This window comes from Carassius auratus, chromosome 37, assembly GCF_003368295.1.
Source record: "Carassius auratus strain Wakin chromosome 37, ASM336829v1, whole genome shotgun sequence".
NCBI classification, from domain to species: domain Eukaryota; kingdom Metazoa; phylum Chordata; class Actinopteri; order Cypriniformes; family Cyprinidae; genus Carassius; species Carassius auratus.
This window is the reverse complement of record NC_039279.1, coordinates 6,540,598-6,567,147: the sequence shown is the minus strand read 5'-3', so window position 1 is coordinate 6,567,147 and position 26,550 is coordinate 6,540,598. Positions and strand designations below refer to the sequence as shown.

The 26,550-nt window shown below is 35.9% G+C and overlaps 1 pseudogene; it reads right to left on the bottom strand.

The window, feature by feature from the left end:
- Positions 1–4,892: 4,892 nt before the first annotated feature.
- Positions 4,893–25,406, bottom strand: LOC113056484 (protein quaking-like; annotated as a pseudogene).
- Positions 25,407–26,550: the final 1,144 nt, after the last annotated feature.

The following is a 26,550-nucleotide window of genomic DNA, read 5'->3' as shown; positions in this document are numbered from 1 at the left end:
GTTCCGAATAATTCCTTTTTTATGTTTTTTGAAACATAAAAATATACTCTTCAAGGCTGCATTTATTTGATCAAAAACAGTACAGCAATAATATTATGAAATATTGTAGAAACTCATTTTTCACGATTCATTTTTTTCAGGACATTAAGAAATTGTATTCAGCAAGGACAAGAAAAAAATATTAAGCAGCAAAAACTGTGTTCAACATTAATTTAATATATATTATATATTAATATATATATAAAGTTATTTTAAAATGTAATACAATTTCACAATATCACTGTTTTTACTTTATTTTTGAGCAAATAATTGCAGCCTTGGTGAGAATAAGATTAATAAGAACAAAATCATTACAAAAATAATTATTATTGTATATACATGTATTAGTAAATATACACATAGTAACTATAAAATATATTTTATTATAACAAACTGTTGATATAGGTAAATTATTATTATAATTTTTTTTTTTCAGAAGTTACAAGAAGAAGACTTTAAAGCCATCATGTTTTTCAAGCATGTCTCACACTGTCGCTGTTTGAGATTCATGTCAAAATAAAGTCACCTATTATTGGCTGGATCAGTGGCTTATGAGCTAGTGGCATTTTGAAGTGAAGTTCTCGGCACTTAATCCTAAATTTATTTAAGGCACAAAGAGCCCTAAACAATGTTCTGCTTTGTTATGCTTTCATGTTATGGTCAAATGTAACTTGACAGGCTCCTGGAAAACACTGAAGATTCACTGTGCTAGCTTCTACACACAAACAAGAGTTAAACAAAATCACCTGGTTTAAAGTCTCTGGAAACTTGGTTTCCACCCAAACTCAACAGCTGCCCCTTAATGTGGATTTGTTTCATTAAAGCCCAGCTGACACTCGCAACAGATTTACGTATGCTTTATAATATCCAGATACAAAGTTAAATCCAAGAGCTATAGTTGTCCCTTGGCTTAGCTCTTGTCATTTCAAGCTCCCCGTTATTCTCTGGCAGCGCTTTAGGACTTTGGCTTGGCTGTGAATGTTCTCCACTGTGGCCTGCCAAGTTCTGCTGTCCTCTCCCACCAGTCTGGGCAGCGTCCAGCCTTGAGTGTGTGTGTGTGTGTGTGTGTGTGTGGTGGGGGGAGTAGGACTGAGCCAGACCCCAGGCCCCATCCTCTGAGAGCAGACAGGAAGGGCGGTGCGACCCCACAGAATGAGAGGACACCAGCAGAAGACAGAGAACCATCCTACTCCATGTGAGTCTCTGAAGTAAACTCTGTTTCTGTACATCGTTACTCTGAAAACCTGTTGGATGTAACCGAAGCGAAGCAGCACCCTACTGTGGCGTAACATCTGTTGTGTCATCCTGTTTAATTTGCTGCGTCCTTTACATGCACCCCACCATCACCACCTCTGATATTTCTCAGATCTTTAACTATGAATAGAAACAATTACACAAGCTAGGTAAACAGCGATGACTTCCTCTCTTACATAAACGTTGATGAATGTGTCTGTGGAAACGGTTCTTTAACAGAGCAGAAGGGAGTGTTCCGTGAGATTTGTTCTGTCCAAGCCTTTCTAGGAGAACATTCCCCACCCTCCCCATATCCTCATGCTGGACATGTCTTTGTGGTCATTGTTTAAGATCAAGTGTGGTTCGTTTCCTAGAAGACCCGCACTTGTGCTAACACTCCCCTTGCTTTAACAGAACTGGGGGAAACTGAAGAAACCATTGATTTCAAACGTTTAAACACAATCATGCAAAGCTCAATGGGATGAGTGTCAAAATGAATGATAAATAAAAATAATGTACAATAATTGTACAGTATATATTAAATTATATGTTTAATATAAACATATTTTATGTATTAATAGATAAAGTTTAACTGAGCAGATTAATATATGTATTACTTAACCACAAATACTGTGTTCTTCTGTAAAAACAATAGGTATTGAGGATATAAATGATTGCATTATTGTATTTATACATTTATTCTATTGTTGTATAAATGATTGAATATTCATTTTCATTTAAAATCTTTATTCTTATATGTTATATAAAAAGTATACTTAATTTATTATTATAAATAATAATAATAAGTTAATGTTTACTAATTTGAAGTAACCCTGCAGCCCCCTTGGAAGTATACAGAGGCCCCCTAGTTGGCCCCAGTCCCCTGGTTAAGAACCACTAGTCTAAGTGTTTGAAAGGGTGTAATATTAAATAAAAAAGGAAAAAAAATTGGTACACAACATCATTCTTATTGCTGTCTGATTTATTGGCATACAGCATTTAAATAAATGTAATATTGACTTCCAGGGATTGTGTAAGTGTCAATCTTGACTACGACCCTACGACTGACTAAATTTGTTTCAATAATATTAATGATTGATTATTATTAATATTTCAAATAGCTTCTAAAACTGGCAAAACTTTAAACAATAGCAACTTCTTTAGCTGAAACTGAAACTTTTCATTTTTTTAAAAATAAAATGTAGTACTGACAGATATTACTTATAAGTTTCCCGGGAAAGAGGGCAGTGTTTTAGAAAGGGTGTGTTTTTGAAGCTAGCAAAATTCTGGCTAATATCACACCACCTTTAACAGAAATCCTTACCGTTTTTCCTACAGCGACATATTGAGTAGCATTTTCATTTTTTTCTAGTTTGTTGCCTCTTCCTTAAACTGTCTGGGTTTAGCTTGCCATTGGCATCCAACAAGATCAGTAGATTGACAAGGAAAGAAGAAAGGAAGGAAGGAAGGAGGGAAGCAAAGGGGACTATTTTCAATTGGTAAGTTGGGACAGAGGGTTCTGTCTGAGTTTGTTTGCGGGCTTAAAGGTTGTAAAGGTCATTGCAGCCTCTGAGGGGGAAGTCAAGAGTGCGAGTCAACAGAGGATACTGTGTCTCTCTCTCTCTTTACAGGGACTTACCCAGTTCCTCTTTCCTCTTTGGCCCTCAGCTGAAACCGCTATCCATTCCACTCATTAAACTTGCTGCTGCATTAGACTCCATAACTTTGGATAGTGTGTATGTGCATGTGTTTTTGATAAGGTAAGCAGTAGCTACTGTAGAGTTAAAGAGGTAGGAGGGGGCATCAGAAAATTGACAAGACAGGAAATTGAGGTTTTAATTGTAGGTTAGCGATAGAGAAATGATGAGTGGGAAAAAAAGGAAAGAAAGAATGATTACCTAAAATAGCAGCTAGTAATTTGGGACAGACAGGAACCATTTAACACAAAACGCGTGGTGTTTAATGAACAGTTTGCCTTCTGTGGGAGCGAATTAATCACTCCCTCTCCTTTTCCATCCATTTCACTTTCTCCCTCTCGGTGCCTGTCAGTTTTTTCATTTTGTGTATGTGTGTGTGCTATAATAAGAACGGTATACCCTTAAATGAATCATTTAGTCATAAGGGCTATTTACTCACCGTAATGTTGTCCCAAACTTATTCAGCTTTTTCACATCTTCACATCTCAAAGAGACCACATTTTAAAGATGCAAAAAAACAATAAAAGTAGGTTTTATGACCCATGCTTTATATTAAGTATATATATACATCGCTTTGTTTGATGAACAGACCAAAATGCTATTTTTTTCTCCACTGGGTTTCTTAAAGTGTAGTCATATTAGTGAAATTTCATGCACAAAAACTGACCATTGTCTTTTTGTCAATAGTGTAATTATGTATGAAGTATGAATGATTTTGTTTACTGATTCATTCACTGACTTAAAAAGTAAATGCATTTTGGTCTGTTTATTCACACAAAAGTTATGGAATATGCTGTTGCCATAGTTGTACAAACCATTTTTATTCAGTTTTCCATATTGGCATTAATATTCTTAAAACAATTATTTTCTGAGCGAATCCATAACATTATATTCATATTGCATGAACTATTCCTTTAAAACACAAGCTTTGTTGTCACAGACTGTGACGGTCACAGATTCAGTTCTGTTGCTGTTCTTTTGGATACGACCAGATTTGTTTAATGCAGGCTATGCTTGGCGACTTTGCTATAAACTGAAAAGGAAACAAAAGTAACTAGGACTCTTGGGTGCAGTGATGAGGTCTTACGGGAACTAAAAGAGACTGATTAGCTTTATCAGCTAAACACAGACCATTACACACAACAGCAACTCATTAAAACAATGTGTGAACAGTTAGAAAACTGGAAAACCGTTTTCAGAAGGTTATTCATAGTTATCGGTTTCCTTCACGACTCCAGTTCCTCTCAACGCTGCACCACTGACAAACAGAAATTGCTATCTTGACCTCTGTGATTTCTCTGAGGATATTAAGTGCTCAAAAGAGGAAGTGATTAGAACATTACATTTTTTAAGCCTGATGTTCGCTACTAGTTAAGCAGTGCTGATGTGCAAGGCTGAGAAAAAATATTCCAGTTTGTGGGCATGATTACACTGACCTTCAGTTATTTTACAAAAGACAATGTTTACTTTTTTTCACATTTCAGAGAATCTAGGAAGTTTTACTTGCACTGGTTTCAATGGACTCCTTTGAAAGACAATTACCGGTGTAATCTGCGGTTACTCTTTCTTGTTGACTCACAGAACTTTCCAAAACAGCTCAACAGATGGCTACGATACAAAAACAAGCACATGGAGATGTTGAGCAAGAATAATAAAACTGTGTGAAACAGAGGTGGGTGTGCGTCCAACTCAAACTACCGTACCATTTATATAGAGTTTACATCTCCTCCAGCTTATTTTCTACCCCATAATCATGTTGTCCCTTTTTTGTTAAATGCAGCTTTTGTTCAGTACGTTTAATTAAAAGTACAGGAAAGTTTGGACTCAGATCTTCTCCATTATCTACAGCAGACCTGAATCAGATTAGTAGGCAGAGTGTCCTGGCACATGTAAAAAGCACAAGAGAAAGAGCCACCAAGTTAGTTTCTTTTTTTAAAACTATGATTTTAATATTTTGCTATTGCTTCTCAGTACAGAGTTTAGTCCAGCATATTTCAGTCAGTAAAACACTCTTTTGCTTAATTTCACACAAATCCTGTTCTATAGGATTCAAAGCAGACAAAAGAAATTATTGTTGGTGTTAATGAATAGAAATCATCAAATGTTAGTACAATCGGCAAGAAACGATTAATCAAATTATGTAACTAGAAATGGTTAATAGCTTACAATTTACATAAGAAGGCACAGAGGCAAAGCAACAATGACAAACCAAACATCCCAGCAAGTAGTATCCACTTTAAAACTTGCTCCGAGTGAGTCTGGAACCAAATTATATTGTTCATCGAATACGTTTTTCAATTTTCCATCACCTATGGAATTATATCAGCATGGGAAAAATATGTCTCTCATATCAATATTTTTTTTTTTGTAATAAGGCATACTGTGCATATCTGGAAATGTGATTTAATGTTATTTCTCACATACAAAATATGATAGAAAAATACATTATAAAATGTTACAATGGTTATAAATAGGACTGTATATTTTCCAATGCAGAGAGCTGCTTGGGTTTGCAAAAAAACAAACTGACAACAAAAAATAAGCTTAAATGGAGAGTTGCAGTTCATTGGCATATACATTACATAAACACTCACTCACACGATCACCCATAAAACACACACTCACACACATATTGACACAGTCTATAGTAATACTGCATGGAAAGCAAACACGAAACCAATAAAAACCAAACACACATTAACAAACATCTCCAGTTACTAGATCTGACAGGGTGAGAGATCCTTGTAAATACAATTCCCATTCATTAAATGTATTTGCAGGAGTTTTCCTTTAGCAATTTCCAGGTTAACAATAAAACATAAAATGACATGCAACTGCATCACAACCTCAAATGTCTAAAAAGTATTGCATTTGCTCGGCATGAATACAACCAATGTTATTAGAAAAGGAGATGTATCTTCTTAAAATCCAGTTATGGTAACCAAATAATAAAATGTACTTATAATCTGTTAATACAATTTTAGTTTTGTTGTTCCTCAGCACTGAAATGGTCTGACATTTTAACTGGAAGCCCAACTGAAGGAAATTTATTCAGGCATTTCAATAAAACTGAAAATCATTTGCATAGCGAGGTATGGATAAATGTGACATGTCTGCACGCTTCTTTAGCACACTTCAGTTTCTCAAAAGGAATAAAATGAGTTCTGTACTAATATACCCCAAACCTTTATAATATTCATCCTGGTGAACTGAATAAATGCTCTTTGAGATATAAGCAGAGGGAAAAATATGGGAATACTGACAAGTGTTAAGTTTTATATTGAGGAGACTTCATTGCTGTGTAACAGATGTAGTGATGGATCCCTAAACATACTAGGGAGCTCGTACACATACTGTACATTATCAAATACAAACGGATTGTGAGCATAAATGACTCAAGATGTTAACTAATGTAGTGCGATAAGTGGGTCAAAATCATTATTTGTAAGGAAAAATTCTAAAATGCACATTTCAAAAACTTAGTTTTTGAGTTTAACCTTGTTTTCATGAATAGAGAGGAATTGAACAGAAATACCTGATATGTTGGCATATAACACATTGATGGACATTCATACTTGTTCATAACTGATGATATTGTGTAAAATAAGGCACTAGTTTTTTTTTTTTTTTAAAGACACCATTTTGGTCTCTAAAATTAGTCGTAAGGAAATAAACATTGTTTGTTCATCACATTTTGACAATACTGCTTTGTTTTTTTGAATACAAAAAGCATCACCTAAAAAAAATATAAATTCATTTCCTGCGCAGCACCCTCGTATCAAAAAGGTATTAATTGACGATGAGTGTTTGTACACTTGCTCATGTGTCTGGATGCTTTTCGACAGTTCTCTGAAGAAAACGCTGGTAGGCAAGCATGGCTTTTACATCCCTTATGGACATCTGGACCTATAAATCAGTTTTAAAATAAACTGCTGTTTTGCTTTTTTGTTTGTTTTTACAAACTCTTCAGGATGGTGCTAGAATTGCAGTGCACAAACATGGAGAGTTATATAGAACATTATGCTTAATGTTTAGAAACCAATAAAGAATTGTGTTTATTTAGTGTGTGCATGTGAAAAACTAAAAGTAGGATTTTTGCGTTATTGCTTTATGACACTTCAGTGCAGGCCGGGAAGCCCAGGTCACCTGACCAAGGAGGTCCTCAGTTTGAGAAGGGGAGCGATTCTGTTCTGGAGGTGCTGGCGTGGGGCCATCACGACTTCTCGGCTGTGTTAAGCGAATTAAAGCTGCTTCTGGGCTCACCAGCAGGCCGCCAAAACATAGAAGCGAAGGACGAGAGCCAGAGAACTGGTCAGCAGGCAGGCAATGGTCAGGTCATCATTGGGTGAAGAGTTCAGAGGGTCATTGGTTAGTTGCCGGTGGCGGCTGGGTTGTTAGAGAAAAAAAAAAATGGACAGACAGGGGAAAAGAATAAAAGAAAATAAAAGGACATAAAGAGGACAAAAAAAGATAGAGAAGGAGATTAGTTTCAGCTAGTGACGGTTGGATGACAATATGACATTACTAATTACAGCTACTGTAAGAGAAAACTGCTCAACGTTAACACAGCAAAATCATGAAGGCCTCATGATTTCACTCCAGAACCCATCTCCCAGGTGAAAATGGTTAAAGAAGCAAAGAGGCAAATCAATTATAGAGGCATTATGAATCAAACTAACAGCACTTAATGGTTAGTAGCAGTCAGTAGAGTTTGGGTATTTGGAAAAACTGACGGCAAAAGGGCATCAATCCTGGATTAAAAGATACTAATATAATCAAGGAACGATCTTCTGACTGCTATTAAGCATTCGAGTGCTGCTTCGATACAAAGCCACAAAGCTGCTAGTGATAATGATATGGATTCATGAGTAGTTACAGAGATGTGACAAGAGAAGTAAAACCAGAGAGTCACAGGCTAAATCAAAAGATTTCTAGACAGTACAAAACGGTTGGTGGTTTTTTAACTCAAGTTTTATTGCCTTTAAAACTGGACTATTTACAAAAAAATACAGAACGCTAATCCAACAGAATGATACTAAAGCATATAGGCTGAAATTCTAGGGCTAAAATAACACTGGAAACACAAGAAAACAATTAGAAAGACAAATCTACTTGTTTGTCAAGACTATAACTTATGAGACAGTATATCAAGACTGTCATAGGTATGACTCCCTAAAAACATGGCATTGTTCTCTAACATGTTTACTAGTATAAATTCCCTATTCATTTACAAATACAATAGAATTTCATAAATGTTCTTGCTTTATAGTTAAACATATAGCTTTCATAAACTCATCTTAAAAAGATCAAACACAATAACTATGTTCTTTTCCATACATTTGAGAGAGAGAGAGAGAGAGAAAAAAAGAAGCTTACTGCAAAACAAGAAACAAACAAACCAAAAATGGAATATTTCTTCAGTTCATCTGTTGTTCTTGTGCTAACAGGCGCCACAGTGTGTGACCGTCCTGCGTTGATAAACATCTCATGAGGTTTTGCCGTTTCTTTGCTCTGTCTGAGTATCGCAGACTATGAGCTGGTGATTTAAAATCTTCAGTGCAAAATATTTGTGCCATATTTTTATGATGAGGAATTTCTTGAATGGGGAGTTTAAGGGATCATAAGCACTCCGAATCCTCTTTATAATGCTCTGATAATGCACCGAGCGGAAGTAACCGTTTTTTTATGTGCAGTGCATATGATGACTTACACTCTCAAACAAGTCCTAACCTTCATAACCGTCCAGTCTATCTAATGTGACACCGTCCAAGCCTGGTGCTTGGGATATTTCATTCAATGCCTTTCCTTCAAAAGCATTTTCCCTTGCTCAGGAATCTTTTACAAGTTCTCAGAAATCTTTCCGTGGCTGTGGTCAGTAAGCCAGACAAGATAGAGTCGACATTTTGTGCAATTTCACAATTGTTATGCATTAAACTGGTCAGTTGTATTGGTCTATTAAATTATGATAATTATGTTAAAGTCTTATGGGTGTGAAATTAACTTATATTGATCAGTAGATTCTCACGTTTACAGTTTTTTCAGGAGTCATAGTTATTAAATATGTACAGTTTTGGCACATTCGTGTATTTGTAATATGAGTTTAAATCAGCTTCATTATAGCAGACTTTAGAAGCTGGTGCTGTAATTCCCTTAGATCCAGTTTATTTCCATTAAAGGCATATGAAATATTTTGTCATGTATATGCTCAATGACCCTAGCCAAATCCTTACTTTTAACCTAAACGACAACTATCAACTGATCTATGGATAAAAACTGCAGTAAAAAGGTATAAATATGTAACATGAGAAAAGATTGCAGACAGTACAATCACTCAGGAATGAATTATGAAAGTAAAATCAGAATTTTGCAGAAGTTCTTCTGAAATTAGAAACAGCTTATAACAGGCCTGAAATAATATACAGTATTGCATTTTCTCAAAATGATTTAGTATACATCTGTATCATAAATTGGGGGAAACCAGCATTGCTCCCATCTTCTAAACTTTATTTATGCTGGTCTGGACAGGTTGAACCATAAATAAGTTTTTTATTATATCAGATGAGACTAATTCCTCCAAACCCTAAATCTTGTAGGTTGTTCCATTATTCAGAAAGTAAAAACTCAAAACTGTTTCTTTGAAAGCTGCCGAAACACTGTTTCAATGGATCAGAATAAGAAAGTAGATTTACATGGGACACTAATGTACTTAAGTGACATTAAATTATCTGAAAACACTCTAAAACTTAGAAAGGATATCAAAGGAATGACGAATGAAGGAATCAACAGAAGCAAACAAACAGGTGAGCTCCATTACCCTTCATTGACTATGAGCGTGAAGGCCATCATTACGTCATCAGTGTAATGGAGCACAGTGGACAGTCAATTTTGCTCCATAAAGGTTCTCCAAAGTGGTTCTAACACTTTCACACTAGCTGTTTTTCATCTACATACGTCCACTAAGCTTTAGGTCATGCTTGTCTCAAAATACAATGCATTTTAAGTGCTGAAGTTATCAGATTATATTAATAGTCTGTTCCAAAACCTGGTGAACTGCCTATAGAGGCATGTTTAAAATCTACACTTCATCCAGTGTGTTCTATGTATCTTCATGCTAATTAGTTTAGCAACATGCTAACCTCAAACTGGAATTTAAGTTGGGTCTCCTGTTCCCTCCCTCAGAGCGCCATTTACGTTCTGTGTTGTTTATATAGAGTGTACATTAAAAGTTCCATGGCAGTTTGGATGCTGTCTTAGCAACTCACTAGATGAACAACACTTAAATCTCAGAGCTTGGAATGTTGTCATCACAGGTTTTTTAAAACCTACTGTTTAATGTTAAAACCTACCGCCACCTCCTTTTTTTAACAGTATTCTATTTTTTAACCTTTGCTTTATTGACCCCGAGAACATTTTCAAAATATAAATCAAGTAAGCTGAAAACACCTACAGTTTCTAGGCTGGCAGGTTTAGTGTGTAAATGAACCCTGCACAGTATGACTGGAACGTACTATACTTTATAACAGCAACACTGAAATCTCAAATGATGCTTTTTTGTTCGGCAGGTTAGAAGTGACTAAAACATTTCCTCTCTTTGTATTGAGTGAGATGCAATGAAAAGCATACTAAAGTACACACACACACACACACACAGAGAGCAGAGTTTGAACACTAGAGCTAAACTAACCTCGTTCTGCGGTCACTACCCTTTGGTAAGGATGGACGCGCATATCCTGCCTTCGTACTTTAGTAGTCACTGCACCTGCTCAAAGCGCAACATTGCCAATAAAACAAGAATTAACAGATTATTCATCATCAAAATACATTAAAACTACATTTCACACAACATTGTTTCACAATCAAGGCTTATAAGACCAAATTACAAGGCAAAATTGACCGTTTCTCCAGGGCCCTGTTATAGTGAAATCATATCACATGCTGTAGCCATTTCTCAATTTCTGCATTTCTATTAAACTTTCACTGACTAATTTATACATTGACTATAGATTCCCTGTATTCCGCTCAACACACCAGATGCTTCAGATAATATGAATTCACTACAGGCTATTTCATGGAGGAAGATTTTCACAAGCATGTTATATTAGCAATAATACTGATCACTCTCTAAATATCTAAGATCCAGTTCCAAGTAAAAATAATAGAAATATTACAAGCTAAACAAATATAGATTACCTTTCAAACAGAGGAATGTAATAAGGCTTAATTATCAGTATTTACCTGAAAATATCAATTTTTAATCTATGTATAAGTCAACAGAACAGTTAAGACCAGTGTAAACATGAGTAGTTATGATGTTTAGTCTTTTGTTTCTTATAAAAATCAGTTTCTTCGTTTGCTGTTTTGTCTTTTTTTTTGTTCCAAGGCAGCTGTAAAGCAAAGCATTTTTAACACTCGTATGGGCTGAGGACTGTGTTAAACCCCTGAGCATTACTAGCCTTTTGTCGGGAAAGCCATACCTACAAGGACAAGACAGAATGAAGGAGTTAGTCTAATTTAAATAATAACAAAACTAATATTTTGACTAATATGAGGAGTTCAGATGCAAAAGCCTCTAAATGCCATCTGAAATTTTCATCTAAAATTAGGATTTTTATCAAGTTTCTATATTTATGTTCAGTTATTTCACTTGGATAGCCTGGAAAAGGACCTGCACATTGCCATTAACGTAAAATGACTCAACCTATGCATTAGGAGCTTAATAAAAATCCTAATTTTAGATGAAAATTTCAGATTTAGAGGCTTTTGCATCTGAACTCTTCATATATATATGTGTATGTGTGTGTGTGTTTTATAAGTATATATAACATTAAAAACAGAACACACATATACATTAATTTTAATATTATATTTTATATATTATAAAATAAGAAAGGAATATATTAACATGAATTAAAAAGAAATTATAATAATTTGTCATTATATATAATAATAATAAGTTAAATTAAATATATCATACTGCCAATCCCTAACTCCAAATCGTGTTAAATGCATAATTTGTACAAAACACCTTTAAAGACAACCAAATCATCAAAACTCTTACCTAAAACACCACTTGAGTCAATAGGATATTCAAGAATGGAGGTTGGTGCGAAGGTGTACTGGTAATCGTAGGGTGCATAGATGATGCCTGACTCGGGGGTCTGGGGTAAGAGGGTGTGGTGGGGTGTGCCTGTGGGCATGATGGCAGAGGTCTGGATCTGTCGGATGAGTGGCATGAGGGTGGGTGCGCCGGGGGCAGGGGTACGCAGTGCCGCATGAGGCATCACCGGGGAGTGGCCGGTGATCATACGGGGAGCTTGTGCTGTGGCGGCCAGGGAGAAGGCTAAGGCTGCTAAAAGAAAGACAAGATGCACAAGTGCAAATACACAAAGATGTGAGGGGAAGAGAAATTGAGGGGCTAACCAATCATTTCAAAAAGTAAACCAGCTGTCTATGCAATTATTTTCACACAAAAATAAACAATAAGTTTGCACTGTGCACATGGATAGTGCTTGCATGGCCAAAAAATAAATTATTGAAGTTTCTATTACAGTCTATTATAATCAATATTCAAGCATTCTTTTAATAAAGCTCACAAAAATGACTAAAACTGAAATGATCCACTAAGATCTACTAAGACTTTCTGTAATATATATGTTAAATTGCTTGGGTTGAACTAACTGAAGTTATAACAGGTTTAACATGCCTGGGTTTTAAACAAATCTCTAACCAGAATGTTTGACGAATATCAATATATCGCTGCAATTTTTTTCCAAGCTCTATAAACATAAAGCTAAAAATCACAAACAAGGCGAGTTGTGTGTAAAAGCCAAATAAACTTTTTTTTAAAAAAAGAGATAGAGAGTTTTATATAAAGAGATGGATATTTAAGGGGAAGAGAAAATGCACAGATAAACACAGGTCGATGTTTGAAGATGTCATTCTTACGTGACTTGACATTGGCGTCTCTGTAAGTGCCGTTGAGAATGGCCAGCTCCATCAGCTGCATCTTTTTCAAGCTGTCTTCACCTTCGGCCTGTACACACACACACACACACACACACACACACACACACATAAATATATATATATATATTTTAAGTTAAAGTTGTTAGTAATAACTTATCACTTATTAGCTTACTTAATAAAGCTCAACTTCACATTTTCTGCTAAAATGTTTGAGGAGGAGGCAGTGCAGTGGTGCAGGGAAGCTAATGTTTCACACTTGCTAACAGCTAGCAGATGATTCACTCTGCCACTGTTAAAACAAGCCTGGCCCAAAGAGCAGGAGGTTAAAGAAACAGATTGCATTACTCAACAGCGGGTGCTGAGATCAACGCCTCACAGCATTCTCCGTTTTGCAACAGCTCATTCTACAAGCGGTTTCCCCCTTATACAGTTCACTTCCCCTGAAGTGGACATAGTTTTGTCAGTTTGTGATGAAGTGGTTCATATAAACTGGTGGCTCTTAACTAAGGGGCTTAAACCCACAAGAGAGCTTCAGCAAACTTCCAGGGGACCTCAAGATGACAACTGTTTGATCCATTTAGTTTGTTCTGTTATTCCCAAAGATCCAGGATTCCCCAAGTCTTGGAAAAACAGGGATATGCAAATGAGGAAGCCTAAAGTCTTTTACAAGCATGATTTCTAGACCTCGAAAACTGTAAAAGTCTTAACATGTATGTATGTATTTTTTTTTTTTTTTTTACTTACAATTAATTTAGTTATGAAAAGCTCTTGAAATATTACCAGAAAGTAATTTTGAGTAAAAGTGTTGTTGTTGTTTTTATCCAGTAAAACAATGAACAATTGGAAAAGTAATGAAGCCTTTGGATATTATTGTGAACAGCAGGAGGCTGCATACTTTGCTGAGAGCTGCCAGCCAAATGCCTGACGCTAGTGCATATCAACCACGTAAAATACATTTAAAAATAATCAATTTAAACTTTAAATGAAGGATGAGTTGAATTTGACAACAACAGCTTAAAAATGTGAATTATTCTAGCGAAATTCTCTCCCATTAGCTTTCAAGAGGAAAAGCAGTAGAAAAAAAGTGGAAAAGCCAAACCTTTTTAAAACTATATACTATAAATTATCTTTTCATAAACTGGCAATACAAGATGATTTAGTTTAGTCACCACTCATTTTAGGAAAGAAACAATGTTAGAAAGACTACCGATGGGGAAGAATTGTTTTCTGAATATTTAGGGCATTGAGCTCAAAATCAGACACTACAAGAATGTTTTTCTACACTGGTGGTGAAACGTTCAATGTTTTTATAAAATGACTATCGAGAAGAAAGAGTCTTCAGTGGCATCACAGCACATGACATTGACTAGAACAGACCTGAATTAAAAATAAATGTCAAAACATTTTCTTCGGACAACATTCTATTACAAAAAGTTATTTCTCAGACCTTTTAATAAGTGGGCAATGACAAAGAAAAAGAGCTGAATACTCTTCCCTTGAATGGTTTGATGAAGACAAACACAATCGCAGTGGGTTTACCTTCAAGACGGGAGCTTCCTGGAGTAAACAGCGCTAAACTTTCTAAAGAGCTTATTCCCCATTCAGGACTCCATTGCAGAGAAAGAGCACAACTGTCAATCAAGGATCAGTGCATCCCAGAGGGTTACCATGGTAGCACCACAGGGAGTCCAGAAGCCCTCTCTCTTTGACAGAGCAGAAGGGATTACCATACACAATTACACAAATTTCCCAAATTCCATCCTCTACTAATTCTATTCTGCTTTTTTATGTTAAATAGCTGTTGTTCACAATATGAAATACCACAGAATCAAGAAAGTTTTTTCTTCATTGCACACAAAACGACTTTCGCAACAGTGTTATTTTAGTATATTTTTATATTCTATTACAGCATTTCTTACTATTTTTAATTCGGCTTTTTTATTTTACATTTTAATTTTAATTTACATTTAAGTAACTTTATACATTTTTTTTATATTTCTATATTTCAGCTTCAACTCAGTTGTAGTTGCCCAGGCAACATTTAAAAATTTTAGTATTTCCCTCCAATATTTATATTTTATTTCAGCTTTAATTACTGTTTTTAGTAGCAGTTTTAGCTTTAGTTAATATTAACAACACTGATCACAACAGAATTTATTATCTATAATGTCACATATAAGCAAAATCCAAAATAGAAGAAAAAAAGTAGTATGCAACCTGTTTTCCAGTTATTCAACAAAGAATGAAAAATGTTAGGGCTGTACTATATTTTATGCAACAGTAATTGACTTAATTATGTCTTTACTTGATGGAGAAAAAAAATAAAAAATAAAAAAGATAAGGAGGCTTGGTGATGTCATAGCGAAAAAGCTAAATCAGGACAAAGACCCCATATTAACAAATAGGTCCAATTTAGAATTCAGTCCTTGTTTAACTTTTAATAATTATATTTTAGTCTAAAATCCTACAAAAGTGAATTGTTCTTCTTGACATTTTACAGTATTCTCCCTAAATTAGATAACTCTGATGCAAGAATATTGCTAAATTTCTATGTCTGCCTTCATAGGTATATTATAATGAAAAACAAAAAAGAAAGAAATTGTAGAAACACTAGAGAAAAAGAAAATTTCTCTCAAACCTCACGAGGCTTCTAATGGCACTTCCTCCTAACCTGCTGTCACTTCCTTTAGACCCAAAGGTTAATTGGCATTCAGCTCCGCATCCCAGAGCAATGGTGAGACTTTTTCTTTTGAGTCTTGACCCTTCAGTCCTGTGCTCCTCATTAATTTATAAGATAATTAAGCCTATTAAAACTGCCCATGGTGCTCACCTTTGCACATCTGGGATCATGTGTGCTCAGGGGCTCCAAACTTATTCTCATGGAGGCAAACAACCCTGTTCTCTGCTTCCTGCTCACATCTACCTGTCTGTGGATGCAGAGCAACTAGCAGGGAAGCAGAAGACCTGCTGAGCGCAGCTCTTTCAGTTAAGCATGTTCTCCTTAGAGTAAATACATTCATCAGTGACTAAGCAGCATTTCCATGAGTCTTGCTTGTTGAGGAGAATCAATGTGAATTTGCCACTCAACACATTTCTTTTAAAACCTCATCTTTGTATGAAGTCAGGAGAACAGAGAAACAAATGGCTCACCGCAGGGATTAGCAGTTTCTTGACCTCCTCGGCGGCTCTCTTGAGTTTGATCTCAGCACGGTTCTGAGAGTCTTCCACAGTGATGAGGACGTGCAGTTCTTCGTTCAGGTGTTCCCAGTTGGGCTTTCCTCTGTTTTGCTCTTCCTGTTCACAGAAAACATAAGACCTATTTAAAAACCAGGGCTCTGCACCAACTCAATTCCTGAATTTGAAGCGAGGCATCAAATAAAATACAAAATCGCAATTCAAATTTGAATACAAGTAAAAAAAATTAAGTGAAATGTATAATCTTTTAGGTAAAAAAATTTTTAAAGTAGAAAAACAATTGTTAAGACAGTAAGATCAAGAACTACACTGATCAATAGATAGAACAGTAGACAGATAGATAATGATAGATGGGTAGACAGAAAAACAATGACAGGCAGATAGATAGTATGATAGACAGAAGGATATAACAATAGACTGAAGATAGACAAGGAGATCGACAGAACTGACTGATAGACCGACCAATAAAATAAATAACAGAGAAAAACAGACAGAGTGTTAGATAGAGTGAAAAACAGAATGACATAGACAGACAGACAGACAGACAGACAGATAGATAGATAGATGAAATGATAGAACGATAGATAGAATGATAGATAGATAGATAGATAGATAGATAGATAGATAGATAGATAGATAGATAGATAGATAGATAGATAGATAGATAGATAGATGAAATGATAGAACGATAGATAGATAGATAGATAGATAGATAGATAGATAGATAGATAGATAGATAGATAGATAGATAGATAGATAGATGGAACAATAGATGAAATGATAGAACGATAGAACAATAGATAGATAGATAGATAGATAGATAGATAGATAGATAGATAGATAGATAGATAGATAGATGGAACAATAGATGAAATGATAGAATGATAGATAGATAGATAGATAGATAGATAGATAGATAGATAGATAGATAGATAGATAGATAGATAGATAGATAGATAGATAGATAGATAGATAGATAGATAGATAGATAGATAGATAGATAGATAGATAGACAGAACAATAGATGAAATGATAGATAGATAGATAGATAGATAGATAGATAGATAGATAGATAGATAGATAGATAGATAGATAGATAGATAGATAGATAGATAGAACGATAGATAAAACAATAGAACGATAGATAGATAGATAGATAGATAGATAGATAGATAGATAGATAGATAGATAGATAGATAGATAGATAGATAGATAGATAGATAGATAGACAGACAGACACATAGATAGATAGATAGATAGATAGATAGATAGATAGATAGATAGATAGATAGATAGATAGATAGATAGATAGATAGATAGATAGACACATAGATAGATAGATAGATAGATAGATAGATAGATAGATAGATAGATAGATAGATAGATGAAATGATAGAACGATAGATAGAATGATAGAACGATAGAACGATAGAACGATAGATAGATAGATAGATAGATAGATAGATAGATAGATAGATAGATAGATAGATAGATAGATAGATTGATAGATAGATTGATAGATAGAACAATAGATGAAATGATAGATAGATAGATAGATAGATAGATAGATAGATAGATAGATAGATAGATAGATAGATAGATAGATAGATAGATAGAACAATAGAACGATAGATAGAATGATAGATAGATAGATAGATAGATAGATAGATAGATAGATAGATAGATAGATAGATAGATAGATAGATAGATAGATAGATAGATAGATAGAACGATAAATAGATAGATAGATAGATAGATAGATAGATAGAAAGAATGACAGAACGACAGACAGACAGACAGACAACCCCAACTGTACAATTAATAAAAACCCAGGGGTGTTTTTGAGTCTATACAGGATTTTAAAATGACGAAAAGGCTAAAAATAAAGAGAGGAGACAGGAAATGACTGGTGAATGAATAAGAGGGGTGGGTGGGTTTGGGAAATTACTCTAACTTGAGTCTCTCACATAAGCGCCACTGGAAGACATGTAAAGGTATGTGCACAACCCACCAGGCCACATTTCCAAGAAAGTGTTTCTCAAAAGTATTTTCCAGGGACATTTTTAAGACTCTGGATCGATTGCCTATGAGCATTCAGACCACTTCCTGTGACTACATAGCGCATAGTTTCCATGGAAACTTTTCTAGACTCTTGGACACATGGACACCAAACACCAACAGACACGTAGCGACAGTTAGCTTGGAGACAAGTGACTGTCAATTTATCTCAGGGTTCAGACGGCCAACAGCAGTGACAAGCCGGTTGCCATAGCAATGGCCCAAGCATTGAGCCTTATTGAATGCATTGTCTCCTGCTGGGTTTTTCATCACAGCGGGGCTTATGTTTACGACCTACAGAACAATCAATTACTGTGAACTCGTTCACTGCATTCTGAGGATCCCGCTTCAAGCAATCGCAGACATCGCCTTGGCCTCAAGGGTAAAGTCTAAATGAGAGAAACAAAGACATAGACATCCCGGCCACATCCTTGACCGAGGACACCAGTCTCAGATCACAGTTGGTGGCGTTGTATTTGCTAATGAGTGGCTGCCTCCTCCTCAGAATAGAGTAATTATATGATCAAATATGTGCATCCGATAAGGCAGCAGTCTAGTGCACAGCTGGTTATGTGATAATAATACCTATAATTTTGACTCCAAACAGTCTAAGCAACAGCACAATGCAGAGAGGTCTTCTTCTGGCCTACTTTTTATGTGGGTAGGCAAGTTTGAGCACAACACAGCAAAGTGTGAAAAAGTTGCTTGCATGATGTACATAACTATAACAGCTATAGATCAACAGTGAATGTAAAAGGGCCAATCTAACACAAGCTATAAATTACAAAAATATCACATCACCTGCATGATTTTAGCAAGCTTTCTCAGGATTTGTGCACTTAATGGCATATTTTGGTCTATATTTGAGTTTTATCTGAACTGACTTTCCCTGTTTCATCATGTGATATTATAAACATAGCAGTTTGCTATAGGAATAATTGACACAAAAAAAAAACGTCACCATTTACTTAATGTCATGGGTTTTGAGATCAGTATCACTTTCTTCCTCTGTGGAATACAAAAGGAGTTATTATTAGGAGAACATCTAACATCTTAGAATGATGACCATGATATTTTCAGTGAATAAGAACTTAAATGTCAGTATGTATCTCACATGAAGTTATTAAATGGCTTGAAACATAGTATGGCTGTAACTTTCTTATTTCTCTCTCTTCCTTGATTGTCATATATTTTACATGATTAATGCACAAGTTTCGCTCTGCTGTCACAGTAGTTTTTTCAGAAATTATGTTTGCAGAACACAGGTCTTGATGGTTTCAAAATCTATCTCTCAATTTTGCATCTTCAAAAACACTCTGCACGGATTTAATTTTGACATGCAATTATGACAAGAGTGTTTTGGAAAGCATAAGGCCTAGTGGCTGCTGTCAGAAAACAATGATGTTGAACTTGAGGAAACAGCTGAGGTTTAAAAACTTTCGATTTCAGTTGTCTATTCTGTTCTTCCTAGATGTGCAACACCTCGTCTTGCTAAGAATGCTGAGCCAACAGTCTGTTTTTCTGTCTTGACCAACGAAACAGCCTTCATAAGCATCCCGTGTGTGATAAACATAGGTTGTGCAATAAAGTGAGAGAATGGCACTTTGCTTGAGGCATGTCAGTTTAATGTGTTCCATTAATTCCCATCAATCTGAATCTCATCAAAGCCTCTTACACAATATTTTACCGTGTATGCACTTGATGTTTCATTTGCATGCTTGGGTAGGAACTGGAGGTTGTGCGGTGAGGAATTAACACAGATCCTCGAAAGTCTTAAACTGATAAAACAATAGGTTTTTGAGTGATTTCAATTATGCAAAAAGGAGACAGTCCTGATGTTTCTGTGGAAACAGGCCAGAACTCAAGACAGTAGTTCATAGTTGCTAATGTCTATATATACCATGTTAAAACCAAATAGTCTGCCATCAAATATCTTTACAAGGCATAGATGCCATTAAAGCATAACAGTTTTCAGTAGCATTATTTGCTTTGTTTTTGTTTTTGTTGGTTTAAAGTACTGGATATTTGCAACAAGCCCAAATTGAACTCTAATCTGAAAACTCAGACTAAATGGTGAAGGATGAGACAAGGAACTGAAACCTTATTCACTGAGCTTGAGAAACAGAGCATTCTCCTTTCTCTAACAGCACCCATTTTCATTTTAATTTGAGTCATTTTTCCTCTGTCTCAGGCAGAAAAATCATCTGCCTCAGTTCTACAGCCGGGAAGGCAACGCAGACTCAGTCAGGATTTCCCTTAAAATGGAACCACCTGCATTTTGCCTCTTGACTCTCTTTCCATTTGACATCTATTAGTTATGTTTTGGTGCATATAGTATATGGACTTCCTCGCTAAAAAATACATGTAGTAAAAACACGTCTACAAGCCCTTCAATCTATGGAAGAAAAGAAAGAAAGAAAGACAAGGAGAAAATACATTTTTAAAAAGCAAAGGAAACTAAAGTAAAAGAATGAAAGAGTAAAAGAAAAGAAAAAGAAACTAAACAGAAAAGAGAAACAAAAATATTAAAAAGTAGAAAATGTAGATAATGAAGGAAGAAAATAAAAGGAAAATACACAGTAAAGTATGCAAAAAAAAATTACCTTCTTCTTGTCTCTCATGGAGCCTTTGCCTCGCACCATGATCTTGCAACCGGTCTCTGCCTCCAGTTGCTTGCTGTCAGGCCCCGGGGCCCCAGGATTCTTCCCACAAAATTGAACTGTGAAGAAACATCAAAAGGTAGAGAAAACAAGAAAGTTCTTTCAGTAAAAAAAAAAACATCTGCATTTCACACATCTGGTATCAGCATCCCAGTGCTGAAAATCTAATATGGATCTGAAATCATTTGCGTTCCCCTCTCGATGTGACGGACTGTTGTGTTCCTATCAATGTGCTCACACATTCATTTATATGTGCATAGTTCTGAGATTTGTAACAATTGTTCGATTAAATTGAAAAAGACCAGCATAGAGAAGTGGAGACAGCCATAATCACATCTTCAAGGTTAAAAACACAGAGCATCATCCCCTCAGCTAATGGTTTCTCCCATATGGAAGCTTTGGCAGAGCATGATGATAACTGCAGCATGGTAACTTAATTTTATAATGCAATCAAAGGGACCCTGGCAGAATGTTTGGAATGTCAAATCCCCTTTTATTGAAAGGGGAACATCAAGAGACCAAATGTGATTTTGGAATGTACCAATTGCCACGGGGAAGCCTTAACTGTACTCCACCCTGTTCCTGTCATGACACAAGTCACATGGAACATATTAACCTAACAAAGGGGTCAAGGAGTCATCTAAAACACAAATACCAACCGTATTTAACAACCAATGGTACAGTGCTAGACTGCTTTTATTCCAACACAAATTCTTGTTCCAATTTTCAGGATTTAAGCATTAAAAGTCATATAAAACAACCATTTACTGGATACTATTTTCCAACATCCTTTCAATTCAAATGTGGACAAAAGTGATGTATGAATGGTTAATTTGTTTACTCTACCATCCATTTTCACCAGTTTCTACTCTCAATCAAATACTTTAGACATTACAAATGATGTTTTTGTGACATCTGTATATGGAAACCAGCAGTCAAGCAAACTGAATGATCGGTTAAGCTGTGACTCGACCCATGAAGTGATTTACTGTGTTGCCACATTTAAAAGGCCGAGACATTGTGCTTTTTGGCATTTGTGGGCCAGTGGTTGCGCTACTCTTTCAGCATTCAACCTTATCTGTCACAAAGGTTGAGTGATAAGCCAGGCAGCTGAATCTCTCTCAGGGTCACAATGCATTCTCTTCCTTTTAAAGCTCATGTCTTCTCAGGCCATTCACAGCTGCTGGGGGTCATTGGCCCTCAGTGATGTATATTTAGAAATGAGCTCATCAGACTACTGTGTACTGTTGATGACACTGAGCGTATGTCTGTCTGTATCCTTGTGTTATTGGAGTTTAGTGTTTGTAGGCAATGTTAGTGCAACAGTTGACTTGATGAACTTTGTTTTTGTCAGTCTAGATGTTTCTGGCAACCTTCCTGTCATTCTGATTGGTAAGCTGTGTCACAGTGAGATCACTGCTGGACTACGTAACTGCACAGACAACTGAAGGGACTGATAGTATATCATTTCCAAACCAAATTCCCACTGATTACCAGGTGATGTTGATTAAAGCTGCAAAGTCAGTAATTTTCTGTGAATCACAAACAGAATCACAAAAATCTGATCTGATCAGAACCTTGTCTGCAAGCAGACATTTCAAAAGAAATAGAATGGGATGCTTCTTAAAGGGAGAACAGAAAAATAGACAAATAATTTGCACAAAAATACATTATAAGATTATAAGTGGACCTTGGGGAAAAAAACTGAATACAAATAAAGTGTTAAATGGTAATATATAAAAATATTAATTAACTATTTTCTATCTTTATATATTTTAAAACATACTGATACTGTCACATGTATATTCAGATCAGAAATCATTCTAATATGCCGATTTGGAGCACAAAAAACATTTCTTTATTACTTTCAATGTTGATAACAGCTTTGCTTCTCAATATATTTGTGAAAACCGTGATACATTTTTTTTTTCAGGATGCTTTGATGAATTTATTTGAAATTCAAATATTTTGTAATGCCATGACTGTGACCTCTTTAAACACTTTATTGCATCTATACTAAATAAAAGTATGAATTTCTTTTTAAAAAATCCTCCTGAGCGCAAACCCTTGAATGTTAGTGTATATTACAACTTTAAAGAGATAGTTCATCCTCAAGCCATCAGAGCTGTATATGACTTTGGTTTTACAGAAGAACAATTCATATTTTTTAAAATTCATATGTATCTAAGTCAACATGACAGTGAGAAAAAAAATTTCCCCTTTAAAAACCAAAGAAAGTCATAGAATGCTAACAAAATTAAGTAAATACAATGTTTTTTCTCCTTGTGCTTTTTAACAAGTTCAAGAACTGCATCTTAAGTGTGTGGCTCTCAATGAACAACAATAAAGCACTGGAAAAACCTCATTACAAGTCGACAGCTGAGTGAAAAGAGTGGGAAGAGGCTGACAGACTGAGGCGGTGGCCTCCAAATCACTCTGAACGGTCTTTACATAAAGACGTGAGAGCATGAACAATGGAAAACTAATCATCATTTGTTTTCACAAAGACTATGAAAGAAGGGATAATGCTCTAGATTGTTCTCTCCAAAAGGCCAGTGACCTGCATGTCTCTCACCCACACTTGGCACTCATTGTGGGACGGTGGTATCCCTGACAGCTTCCTGCAGGATTATCAGAATTCTGCTTCTATTACAGGGAAGCAAAGTCACTCTCAAAACAAGCCTGATGATTGATGGATGCAAATAAGATAAGGATTAATGTGCTGAAATTGCCATTTTTGAGATACTAATCTGCTGTAAAGCAGCTTTATTGACCTTGATGTTGTGTGCGCACATGACTGAACTTGTTCTTATCAATAAATCATCTGCTTTACCCACAGAAACATGCCTGCACTGATGGATATTCTATGATGTTTCATAGAATTCCAACCCAAAACGCAGACCTGATGAATCGATGGTTACTTGCTCTGGAAATAGATCCAAAACACCTGTAAACACCTTCACGAAGTATTTCGCTTGCTCTGAACATTTTACTGTGGACGACTATGGAAAAATGCAAGTTGCCACACGGACCATGAAACGTGTGCTAAAGGATACAGCATCCCATCGATAATAAAGACAGGACAAATTGGATCACCTGTTGCTGCGGTAAGTGTACCGTTATGTTTTGAGATGACTAACATTAGCCATACTGTAACAGTGCCATGCTAATGTAATATAACCTTAGTAGTGACACTATTACGTGAATATGGGCTCCGTGTTTCCCCTTTATTGTTATTATTGTGTTGTCATGAACACACTGCTCGTGATCATTATAACAAAATCACTTACTTGGTGGACAGCTGACCATTAGGTTCACTCGGCATGGGGCGTTTCTTCCAGTTGATCTTGTCACAATGGGGAAAAAAAGTGACAACTGCCGGGTATATTAGGGCAGAGAAATCTTCCGTGGTAGTGACGCAAATATTTTGATTGTCATCAAGCCTTGACATTGATGGCAATACCCGGTCCCATTCATTACAACAAAGGCACTCGGTTCTGTCGGCATAGGTTGGCATGTTCCACATTTACAGCACCAGTCTGTGTTCGTTCTGATTCTCCCTTCTACATCTTGTCTTACAGCTTCCAAAGTTTGTTACTCATCGTCTGTGTATTCTGGCTCAAAACTATATGGTTCTGGATCTTGGTTTGATACACAGTAAAATTCCTCTGAGTCTGACAATTCCTCAAAGTCAGCCATGATCACGAGTCACGTCTAGCTAGTTAGTCACGTTTGTTTTGTTTACGGAACCATCAACAAGGCGTCTCGCGTCTCGCCTAATCACTCCGCACAAGTAGCCACTCCGCCCAAGTAACGTTAGCTGTGCTCCTACGCCTAGTGAGAATATAGTTCCCAGTATTTATACGATTAAAAATGGTCTCTGTCTCATATAGCCTTGTTATTTGTACACGCTGTGACTACACAGATCACAACACATAAATAGTAAAATGTTTGCATTATTTTGTCACTTATTGGGATTACTATGCTAACAGTATCCATTTACATCCAGTCTTTGTGCTAAGCTAGGCTAGCGGTGGGTGCGTCAAATAACACTTATAGAACGCACAGAAATGAAAAAGGTATGTATGGACTTATCTAACTCTTGGGGATACTGTGAATAAGCTAAAGTCCCAAAAAGTCGGAGTGTTCCTTTAAGATACTAATATGCACTCTTTAAAGTAATCTGTCATACAAAAGGTATACTTTTTGAGAAACAGTCTCAGTAACAATCTAATTTTCACACTTTTTCTGACTGTGCAGCTAGCTACTACTCATAAATACATCTGAATACATTTCGGAACACTTGATTGAAGTCTACACAATAATCTTAATAACTGACCAACAAAGCAGTAAACTCATGTGAATTTACTATTTTAAAAAGCGTTGAGTTAATACTTACATCTGGGTATTCTTTGACGGGCACATACAGTTTCTCTTGGAGTTGAGCAATGGGCCCCGCAGCATCGGGGAGCTCGGAAGTCCTTTTATCTGTGCTGCCGTTCATAGTGTCATTGTACATGTCCTTCCGTACCGTCCAATTTCTGTCAAACAGACACATTTAGAACTCAATTATATTAAGCCACTCTGAATTAAGCCTTGGCATGAGATTATAAGACAAACAGGCTTTAAGGGATAGATTATCTAAATATTAACATTTTGCCACTATTTACTCACCCTATTGTCATTCCAAACCTGTATGGCTTACTTTCATTTATGGATCACAAAAAGAAGATATTTTGAAAAATATCTCTTGTGTTTTAGTCCATAAACTGTTTGGTTGCACACATCCTTCAAAATATGACTGCAGGTTTGAAATGGCACAAGGGTGAGTAAATGATGACAGAATTTTTATGTTTGCGTGAACTATTGGGTTTAACATCTGATATTGGAAAACTTGTATCATGACAATTTTTTTACTTTTCAAAAACAGATCTCCACATGGATTTTTTTCCCCCATAAAAGTTGCTTCATTTATCTTTGAGAACAAAAAGAAATAGTGCTTTCTGTTATAATGGCTGGCTGAAGTATTGATGAATTCATACAACTATTTAATTCAAAAATAACTCCTAAAGGGCATGAAAGCCCGGCCAGCCATGGAGGAACTAGCACGCCATGATGTGCATTCACAAAGAGCGAATCAGACACCAGCCTTTTGAATGCTCGCCGGTCCAAACAGAGGAATTCCAAAGAGACCAGCTTAAAAGACTGAAGCAATAATTACTATTTAACAAAAGCTCTTTAGAGGATATTGGTAAGAAGCGGCAGTATATTAGAATGGATTTACACTGATGTACAATATGGTTCAAAATGACAACATCAAAGCATGGCACAGGCCTGCAGATTAAAATGACCTAAATATAACCTTAGCTGAGCTAGCCTTAGCCTGCCAGGCTCCCTTAGGATCCTCCCAGAGCACAGCAGAGAACCTCAACAAGATCTCATAAGCAATAACTCAGCAGGTCTTCTGAACTTCACTGATAACACCACTCATATTGAATCACTCAGAACACCACATGATTGTTTCCATTGTCTCTCATATGCCTTAAATTAGTGAACACAAGTATGTAAGTGCATTTACACTCAATTACATGCAATGCATGCTCTTGGCACGAATCCATCTAACCATGTGTCCTATTCCTAAAAGTGTTTATTATTTACAATGCTTTAAATGAATCCCAACTGGTTACATTAGGATTGGTTTT